This window comes from Anopheles funestus (assembly GCF_943734845.2).
Source record: "Anopheles funestus chromosome X unlocalized genomic scaffold, idAnoFuneDA-416_04 X_unloc_29, whole genome shotgun sequence".
Lineage (NCBI taxonomy): Eukaryota > Metazoa > Arthropoda > Insecta > Diptera > Culicidae > Anopheles > Anopheles funestus.
Genome location: NW_026045153.1, coordinates 618897 through 628718, shown reverse-complemented (window position 1 = coordinate 628718; position 9822 = coordinate 618897).

Here is a 9822-nt window from a genome sequence, read left to right as displayed (position 1 = left end):
AGTTTTCTGTGGGAAAAGTTATTCGAGATACAAAGACTTAACACTTTCTCGGTTTTTCCAAAAAATTCCTCGTTTTGCCATTTCGCATGCTCATAACTCGGTCAGTTTTCGACGGATCCTCAATTGTAAAACAGATTTGGATAGATTTGCTCATTGGCTACCACAAGTTGCTCCATGCCTATATGCTCAGATGTCTGTGGTAAAAGTTATTCGAGATACAAAGACTTAACATTTTCTCGGTTTTTCCAAAAAAATCCTCATTTTGCCACTTTGCATGCTCATAACTCGGTCAGTTTTCGACGGATCTCCAATTGTAAAACAGATTTGGATAGATCTGCTCATTAGCTACCATAATTTGTTTTACGTTGATATGCTCAGATGTCTGTGACAAAAGTTATTCGAGATACAAAGACTTAACAATTTCTCGGTTTTTCCAAAAAAATCCTTATTTTGCTACTTTGCATGCTCGTAACTCGGTCAGTTTTCGACGGATCTTCAGTTGTAACACAGATTTAAATAGATCTGCTTATTGGCTACCATAAGTTCTTCCACATCGATGTGCTAAGTTTTCTGTGACAAAAGTTATTCGAGATACAAAGACTTAACATTTTCTCGGTTTTTCCAAAAAAATCCTTATTTTGCTACTTTGCATGCTCGTAACTCGGTCAGTTTTCGACGGATCTTCAGTTGTAACACAGATTTAAATAGATCTGCTTATTGGCTACCATAAGTTCTTCCACATCGATGTGCTAAGTTTTCTGTGACAAAAGTTATTCGAGATACAAAGACTTAACATTTTCTCGGTTTTTCCAAAAAATTCCTCATTTTGCCACTTTGCATGCTCGTAACTCGGTCAGTTTTCGACGGATCTTCAGTTGTAGCACAGATTTAAATAGATCTGCTTATTGGCTACCATAAGTTCTCACATGTCGATGTGCTCAGATGTCGGTGGAAAAAGTTATTCGAGATACAAAGACTTAACATTTTCTCGGTTTTTCCAAAAAAATCCTTATTTTGCTACTTTGCATGCTCGTAACTCGGTCAGTTTTCGACGGATCTTCAGTTGTAACACAGATTTAAATAGATCTGCTTATTGGCTACCATAAGTTCTTCCACATCGATGTGCTAAGTTTTCTGTGACAAAAGTTATTCGAGATACAAAGACTTAACATTTTCTCGGTTTTTCCAAAAAAATCCTTATTTTGCTACTTTGCATGCTCGTAACTCGGTCAGTTTTCGACGGATCTTCAGTTGTAACACAGATTTGGATAGATCTGCTCATTGGCTACCATAAGTTGTTCCACATCGATGTGCTAAGTTTTCTGTGGGAAAAGTTATTCGAGATACAAAGACTTAACACTTTCTCGGTTTTTCCAAAAAATTCCTCGTTTTGCCATTTCGCATGCTCATAACTCGGTCAGTTTTCGACGGATCCTCAATTGTAAAACAGATTTGGATAGATTTGCTCATTGGCTACCACAAGTTGCTCCATGCCGATATGCTCAGATGTCTGTGGAAAAAGTTATTCGAGATACAAAGACTTAACATTTTCTCGGTTTTTCCAAAAAAATCTTCATTTTGCCACTTTGCATGCTCATAACTCGGTCAGTTTTCGACGGATCTTCAGTTGTAACACAGATTTGGATAGATCTGCTCATAAACTACCATAAGTTGTTCCATGCTGATATGCTCAGATGTCTGTGGAAAAAGTTATTTGAGATACAAAGACTTAACATTTTCTCGGTTTTTACAAAAAAATCCTCATTTTGCCACTTTGCATGCTCATAACTCGGTCAGTTTTCGACGGATCTTCAGTTGTAACACAGATTTGGATAGATCTGCTCATAAGCTACCATAAGTTGTTCCATGCTGATATGCTCAGATGTCTGTGGAAAAAGTTATTCGAGATACAAAGACTTAACATTTTCTCGGTTTTTCTAAAAAAATTCTCATTTTGCCACTTTGCATGCTCATAGCTCGGTCAGTTTCCAATGGAATTCCACTTGTAACACAGATTTGGATAGATCTGCTCATTTGCTACCATAAGCTGCGGGGCCACGACAGTTGAGGATTCCCTCAGAACTCAAAACCTCAGGAACTCATGAGTGATTTTGAGGGATTTGCGTTTTGAGGAAAACCTGGCCGAGCTACAAAAACCTCAAAAACTTTTTGAGACTTTTTTTGAGGAATCGTTTTGACAGTTCCGATGCCTCAGCTGTTCAGAATGTAAACAAAACATATTTTTGTTTGCGGTTTTTTCCAATGAAAGTACACTTTTCGCGTGCCATTGTTAATGCAAATACCTACTGAAGAACTAAAATTAACATTCATTATAATTTAACACCGTATTTGTGTGTTTATTTTTTTTGGTTTTTTTGACGGTAAATTGTGCATTTGTTGCACAGTGTGTGACACAATTTATGTATACGTTTTAATTTAAAAAATAAACTTTTTATGCGAAACAGTATTCTTGTATCTCGTTCTTTTGATTGATAAAATGTTTAAATACATTCTTTTCCTTAAAACAACTTTTTATCGACCATATTTTCCATTGAATTGATCAAAAAACACCTTTGAACAAAGATTACAATTACATGAAATACGTAGCATTTGTCAAACACTGTTTGTTGTCGCTGACGAAAAGAGAGGCAGCATGAGTGATTGTTTGTGTGACCAAATTTGAGGAAAACCTCAAACGGCCACGGCAACACTGGTTTTGAGACGCTTTTTGAGGGATTTGAGTGACTGAGGAAGTTTGAGGGAAAGTCTCAACTGTCGTGGCCCCGCAGCTATAAGTTGTTCCACGTCGATGTGCTCAGATGTCTGTGGAAAAAGTTATTCGAGATACAAAGACTTAACATTTTCTCGGTTTTTCTAAAAAATTCCTCATTTTGATAATTTGCATGCTCATAACTCGGTCAGTTTTCGACGGATCTTCAATTGTAAAACAGATTTGGATAGATCTGCTCATTGGCTACCATAAGTTGTTCCATGTCGATATGCTCAGATGTCTGTGGAAAAAGTTATTCGAGATACAAAGACTTAACATTTTTCGGATTTTCCAAAAAAATCCTTATTTTGCCACTTTGCATGCTCATAACTCGGTCAGTTTTCGACGGATCTTCAGTTGTAACACAGATTTGGATAGATCAGCTCATTGGCTACCATAAGTTGTTCCATGCCGATATGCTCAGATGTCTGTGGAAAAAGTTATTTGAGATACAAAGACTTAACATTTTCTCGGTTTTTCTAAAAAATTCCTCATTTTTCCACTTTGCATGCTCATAACTCGGTCAGTTTCCTATGGATCTTCAATTGTAAAACAGATTTGGATAGATCTGCTCATTGGCTACCATAAGTTGTTCCACGTTGATGTGCTCAGATGTCTGTGGAAAAAGTTATTCGAGATACAAAGACTTAACATTTTCTCGGTTTTTCTAAAAAATTCCTCATTTTTCCACTTTGCATGCTCATAACTCGGTCAGTTTTCGACGGATCTTCAATTGTAAAACAGATTTGGATAGATCTGCTCATTGGCTACCATAAGTTGTTCCATGTCGATATGCTCAGATGTCTGTGGAAAAAGTTATTCGAGATACAAAGACTTAACATTTTCTCGGATTTTCCAAAAAAATCCTTATTTTGCCACTTTGCATGCTCATAACTCGGTCAGTTTCCTATGGATCTTCAATTGTAACACAGATTTAGATAGATCTGCTCATTGGCTACCATAAGTTGTTCCACGTCGATGTGCTCAGATGTCTGTGGAAAAAGTTATTCGAGATACAAAGACTTAACATTTTCTCGGATTTTCCAAAAAAATCCTTATTTTGCCACTTTGCATGCTCATAACTCGGTCAGTTTCCTATGGATCTTCAATTGTAACACAGATTTGGATAGATCTGCTCATTGGCTACCATAAGTTGTTCCACGTTGATGTGCTCAGATGTCTGTGGAAAAAGTTATTCGAGATACAAAGACTTAACATTTTCTCGGTTTTTCCAAAAAAATCCTCATTTTGCCACTGTGCATGCTCATAACTCGGTCAGTTTTCGACGGATCTTCAGTTGTAACAAAGATTTGGATAGATCTGCTCATTGGCTACCATAAGTTGTTCGACGTTGATGTGCTCAGATGTCTGTGGAAAAAGTTATTCGAGATACAAAGACTTAACATTTTCTCGGTTTTTCCAAAAAAATCCTCATTTTGCCACTGTGCATGCTCATAACTCGGTCAGTTTTCGACGGATCTTCAGTTGTAACACAGATTTGGATAGATCTGCTCATAAGCTACCATAAGTTGTTCCATGCTGATATGCTCAGATGTCTGTGGAAAAAGTTATTCGAGATACAAAGACTTAACATTTTCTCGGTTTTTCTAAAAAATTCCTCATTTTTCCACTTTGCATGCTCATAACTCGGTCAGTTTTCGACGGATCTTCAATTGTAAAACAGATTTGGATAGATCTGCTCATTGGCTACCATAAGTTGTTCCATGTCGATATGCTCAGATGTCTGTGGAAAAAGTTATTTGAGATACAAAGACTTAACATTTTCTCGGTTTTTACAAAAAAATCCTTATTTTGCCACTTTGCATGCTTATAACTCGGTCAGTTTCCAAAAAATCTTCAATTGTAACACAGATTTGGATAGATCTGCTCATTGGCTACCATAAGTTGTTCTACGTCGATGTGCTCAGATGTCTGTGGAAAAAGTTATTCGAGATACAAAGACTTAACATTTTCTCGATTTTTACAAAAAAATCCTCATTTTGCCACTGTGCATGCTCATAACTCGGTCAGTTTTCGACGGATCTTCAGTTGTAACACAGATTTGGATAGATCTGCTCATAAGCTACCATAAGTTGTTCCATGTCGATATGCTCAGATGTCTGTGGAAAAAGTTATTCGAGATACAAAGACTTAACATTTTCTCGGTTTTTACAAAAAAATCCTCATTTTTCCACTTTGCATGCTCATAACTCGGTCAGTTTTCGACGGATCTTCAGTTGTAATAAAGATTTAGATAGATCTGCTCATTGGCTACCATAAGTTGTTCCACGTTGATGTGCTCAGATGTCTGTGGAAAAAGTTATTCGAGATACAAAGACTTAACATTTTCTCGATTTTTACAAAAAAATTCTCATTTTGCCACTTTGCATGCTCATAGCTCGGTCAGTTTCCAATGAAACTTCACTTGTAACACAGATTTGGATAGATCTGCTCATTGGCTACCATAAGTTGTTCTACGTCGATGTGCTCAGATGTCTGTGGAAAAAGTTATTCGAGATACAAAGACTTAACATTTTCTCGATTTTTACAAAAAAATCCTCATTTTGCTACTTTGCATGCTCATAACTCGGTCAGTTTTCGACGGATCTTGAATTGTAACACAGATTTGGATAGATCAGCTCATTGGCTACCATAAGTTGTTCCATGTCGATATGCTCAGATGTCTGTGGAAAAAGTTATTTCAAATACAAAGACTTAACATTTTCTCGATTTTTCCAAAAAAATCCTTATTTTGCTACTTTGCATGCTCATAACTCGGTCAGTTTTCGACGGATCTTCAGTTGTAACACAGATTTGGATAGATCTGCTCATAAGCTACCATAAGTTGTTCCATGCTGATATGCTCAGATGTCTGTGGAAAAAGTTATTCGAGATACAAAGACTTAACATTTTCTCGGTTTTTACAAAAAAATCCTTATTTTGCCACTTTGCATGCTCATAACTCGGTCAGTTTTCGACGGATCTTCAGTTGTAAAACAGATTTGGATAGATCTGCTCATTAGCTACCATAATTTGTTTTACGTTGATATGCTCAGATGTCTGTGACAAAAGTTATTCGAGATACAAAGACTTAACAATTTCTCTATTTTTCCAAAAAAATCCTTATTTTGCTACTTTGCATGCTCGTAACTCGGTCAGTTTTCGACGGATCTTCAGTTGTAACACAGATTTGGATAGATCTGCTCATTGGCTTTCATAAGTTGTTTCATGCCGATATGCTCAGATGTCTGTGGAAAAAGTTATTCGAGATACAAAGACTTAACATTTTCTCGGTTTTTCTAAAAAATTCCTCATTTTGCCACTTTGCATGCTCATAACTCGGTCAGTTTTCGACGGATCTTCAGTTGTAACACAGATTTGGATAGATCAGCTCATTGGCTACCATAAGTTGTTCCATGTCGGTATGCTCAGATGTCTGTGGAAAAAGTTATTCGAGATACAAAGACTTAACATTTTCTCGGTTTTTCTAAAAAAATCCTCATTTTTCCACTTTGCATGCTCATAACTCGGTCAGTTTTCGACGGATCTTCAGTTGTAACACAGATTTGAATAGATCTGCTTATTGGCTACCATAAGTTCTCACATGTCGATGTGCTCAGATGTCGGTGGAAAAAGTTATTCGAGATACAAAGACTTAACATTTTCTCGGTTTTTCCAAAAAAATCCTTATTTTGCTATTTTGCATGCTCGTAACTCGGTCAGTTTTTGATGGATCTTCAGTTGTAACACAGATTTAAATAGATCTGCTTATTGGCTACCATAAGTTTTTCCACATCGATGTGCTAAGTTTTCTGTGACAAAAGTTATTCGAGATACAAAGACTTAACATTTTCTCGGTTTTTTCAAAAAAATCCTTATTTTGCTACTTTGCATGCTCGTAACTCGGTCAGTTTTCGACGGATCTTCAGTTGTAACACAGATTTAAATAGATCTGCTCATTGGCTACCATAAGTTCTTCCACATCGATGTGCTAAGTTTTCTGTGGGGAAAGTTATTCGAGATACAAAGACTTAACACTTTCTCGGTTTTTCCAAAAAATTCCTCGTTTTGCCATTTCGCATGCTCATAACTCGGTCAGTTTTCGACGGATCCTCAATTGTAAAACAGATTTGGATAGATTTGCTCATTGGCTACCACAAGTTGCTCCGTGCCGATATGCTCAGATGTCTGTGGAAAAAGTTATTCGAGATACAAAGACTTAACATTTTCTCGGTTTTTCCAAAAAAATCTTCATTTTGCCAATTTGCATGCTCATAACTCGGTCAGTTTTCGACGGATCATCAGTTGTAACACAGATTTGGATAGATCTGCTCATAAGCTACCATAAGTTGTTCCATGCTGATATGCTCAGATGTCTGTGGAAAAAGTTATTTGAGATACAAAGACTTAACATTTTCTCGGTTTTTACAAAAAAATCCTCATTTTGCCACTTTGCATGCTCATAACTCGGTCAGTTTTCGACGGATCTTCAGTTGTAACACAGATTTAAATAGATCTGCTCATAAGCTACCATAAGTTGTTCCATGCTGATATGCTCAGATGTCTGTGGAAAAAGTTATTCGAGATACAAAGACTTAACATTTTCTCGGTTTTTCTAAAAAAATTCTCATTTTGCCACTTTGCATGCTCATAGCTCGGTCAGTTTCCAATGGAACTTCACTTGTAACACAGATTTGGATAGATCTGCTCATTTGCTACCATAAGTTGTTCCACGTCGATGTGCTCAGATGTCTGTGGAAAAAGTTATTCGAGATACAAAGACTTAACATTTTCTCGGTTTTTCTAAAAAATTCCTCATTTTGCCACTTTGCATGCTCATAACTCGATCAGTTTTCAACGGATCTTCAATTGTAACACAGATTTTGATAGATCTGCTCATTGGCTACCATAAGTTGTTCCATGCCGGTATGCTCAGATGTCTATGGAAAAAGTTATTCGAGATACAAACACTTAACATTTTCTCGGTTTTTCTAAGAAATTCCTCATTTTGCCACTTGGCATGCTCATAACTCGGTCAGTTTTCGACGGATCTTCAATTGTAAAACAGATTTGGATAGATTTGCTCATTGGCTACCATAAGCTGTTCCACTTTGATGTGCTCAGATGTCGGTGGGAAAAGTTATTCGAGATACAAAGACTTAACATTTTCTCGGTTTTTCCAAAAAAATCCTTATTTTGCTACTTTGCATGCTCATAACTCGGTCAGTTTTCGACGGATCTTCAATTGTAAAACAGATTTGGATAGATTTGCTCATTGGCTACCATAAGATGTTCCATGCCGATATGCTCAGATGTCTGTGGAAAAAGTTATTCGAGATACAAAGACTTAACATTTTCTCGATTTTTACAAAAAAGTCCTCATTTTGCCACTGTGCATGCTCAATACTCGGTCAGTTTTCGACGGATCTTCAGTTGTAACAAAGATTTAAATAGACCTGCTCATTGGCTACCATAAGTTGTTCGACGTTGATGTGCTCAGATGTCTGTGGAAAAAGTTATTCTAAACACAAAGACTTAACATTTTCTCGGTTTTTCTAAAAAATTCCTCATTTTGCCACTTTGCATGCTCATAACTTGATCAGTTTTCGACGGATCTTCAGTTAAAACACAGATTTGGATAGATCAGCTCATTGGCTACCATAAGTTGTTCCATGTCGATATGCTCAGATGTCTGTGGAAAAGGTTATTCGAGATACAAAGACTTAACATTTTCTCGGTTTTTCCAAAAAATTCCTCATTTTGCCACTTTGCATGCTCATAACTCGGTCAGTTTTCGACGGATCTTCAGTTGTAACACAGATTTGGATAGATCAGCTCATTGGCTACCATAAGTTGTTCCATGTCGATATGCTCAGATGTCTGTGGAAAAAGTTATTCGAGATACAAAGACTTAACATTTTCTCGGTTTTTCCAAAAAAATCCTTATTTTGCCACTTTGCATGCTCATAACTCGGTCAGTTTTCGACGGATCTTCAGTTGTAACACAGATTTGGATAGATCAGCTCATTGGCTACCATAAGTTGTTCCATGTCGATATGCTCAGATGTCTGTGGAAAAAGTTATTCGAGATACAAAGACTTAACATTTTCTCGGTTTTTCTAAAAAATTCCTCATTTTGCCACTTTGCATGCTCATAACTCGGTCAGTTTTCGACGGATCTTCAGTTGTAACACAGATTTGGATAGATCAGCTCATTGGCTACCATAAGTTGTTCCAAGCCGATATGCTCAGATGTCTGCGGAAAAAGTTATTCGACATACAAAGACTTAACATTTTCTCGGTTTTTTCAAAAAAAATCCTCATTTTGCCACTTTGCATGCTCATAACTCGGTCAGTTTTCGACGGATCTTCAGTTAAAACACAGATTTGGATAGATCAGCTCATTGGCTACCATAAGTTGTTCCATGTCGATATGCTCAGATGTCTGTGGAAAAAGTTATTCGAGATACAAAGACTTAACATTTTCTCGGATTTTCCAAAAAAATCCTTATTTTGCCACTTTGCATGCTCATAACTCGGTCAGTTTTCGACGGATCTTCAGTTGTAGCACAGATTTGGATAGATCAGCTCATTGGCTACCATAAGTTTATCCACGTCGATATGCTCAGATGTCTGTGGAAAAAGTTATTCGAGATACAAAGACTTAACATTTTCTCGGTTTTTCCAAAAAAATCCTTATTTTGCCACTTTGCATGCTCATAACTCGGTCAGTTTTCGACGGATCTTCAGTTGTAACACATATTTGGATAGATCTGGTCATTAGCTACCAAAAGTTATTCTACGCCGATATGCTCAGATGTCTGTGGAAAAAGTTATACGAAATACAAAGACTTAACATTTTCTCGGTTTTTCCAAAAAAATCCTTATTTTGCCACTTTGCATGCTCATAACTCGGTCAGTTTTCGACGGATCTTCAGTTGTAACACAGATTTGGATAGATCAGCTCATTGGCTACCATAAGTTGTTCCATGTCGATATGCTCAGATGTCTGTGGAAAAAGTTATTCGAGATACAAAGACTTAACATTTTCT